General features: G+C 34.7%; 1 pseudogene; it reads left to right on the top strand.

Moving 5' to 3' along the window:
• The first annotated feature begins 334 nt into the window (after positions 1-334).
• LOC109216727 lies at positions 335-1,213 on the top strand (annotated as a pseudogene).
• Positions 1,214-1,420: the final 207 nt, after the last annotated feature.

Genomic DNA, 1,420 nt, shown 5'->3' with positions numbered 1-1,420 from the left:
CTCTCAATCCAACTAAAGATTTAACATGCAATATAAATCAAGGTATTCCTCTAGCAAATTTGATTATAAAGACAAAGTTGATTATTTGGGATGAGGCACTGATGATGCATAAATATTGTTTTGAAGCTCTTGATCAAACTCTTAGAGATATTCTTATATTTAAAGACAAATCCAGTGCAGATAAACCTTTTGGAGGTAAAACAGTTGTTCTTGGTGGCGACTTCAGAAAAATTTTGCCTGTCGTTGCAAAAGGATCCAAGCAAGATATTGTTAACTCTACTCTTAATTATTCGTATTTGTGACCCACTGTGAAGTCTTAAATCTAACAAAGAATATGAGGTTACAAACAGATCAGTTAGATGCACATTTGGATGAGTTAAAAAAATCTGAATGGATTTTGGCAATCGGTAATGGGAGGATTGGGAGTTCCATTGATGGCATTGAGAAAGTCCAAATCCCCGATGATATTCTCATAAATAATTGTGATGATCCAATATCAGCGATTGTTGAAAGTACATATCCAGATTTCTTTAGCCATTCCAGTGACATTGATTACCTCCAGCAAAGAGCAATTCTTGCTCCGACTCTTGATATGGTGGAGTCGATCAATGAATATATGTTTCACTCAATCATAGTCCCGAGAAGACATATTTGAGTTCTGATACGGTTTGTATGTCTGATCATTCTTTTTCAGCTTTGGAGCACGTACATACACCAGAATTCCTAAATAGTATTAAATGTTCTAGAATTCCAAATCACTCTATCACTTTGAAGGTTGGTGTTCCTGTGATGTTGCTGAGAAATATAGACCAGTCATCAGGATTGTGTAATGGCACGAGGTTGATCATCACAAGACTTGGAAATCGGGTTATTGAAGCCAAGATTTTATCTGGTAATATGGCTGGACAAAAAGTGTTTTCTCGAGAATGACGTTGACACCATCAGATCCAAGAATACCTTTTAAGTTCCAGCGAAGACAATATCCAATTGTTGTATCTTTTGCCATGACAATTAATAAAAGTCAAGGCCAGTCATTGTCTCATGTGGGATTATTTTTGAAGAAGCCAATATTTACTCATGGACAACTGTATGTTGCTCTTTCACGCGTGACAAGTAGAAAAGGGTTGAAGATTTAGTTTATGATGATGATGGCCAAATAACAAATGAAGCTAGAAATGCGGTGAATAAAGAAGTTTTCCGTAATTTAGTTTGAGATGAATCTAGAGATGGTGGAATTATCAGGTATTTACAGTATATTTTTTTGATTTCTATAATTGCTTTAGCTTTTGAGTAAATATTTCAGTTGATTATATTTTTACTGTATAGTAGTTGTAAATGAATTTAAATGTGTAATTCTTTTTTAAACGTGTAATTCTTTTTTGCTGGAGTAGGTTTAACTGGTCTGACTCACCCGAATCTC

This window comes from Nicotiana attenuata, unplaced genomic scaffold (genome assembly GCF_001879085.1).
Source record: "Nicotiana attenuata strain UT unplaced genomic scaffold, NIATTr2, whole genome shotgun sequence".
In the NCBI taxonomy this organism is placed as follows: domain Eukaryota; kingdom Viridiplantae; phylum Streptophyta; class Magnoliopsida; order Solanales; family Solanaceae; genus Nicotiana; species Nicotiana attenuata.
Note: the sequence above shows the minus strand (reverse complement) of the source record. Positions and strands in the feature narration are given on the sequence as shown.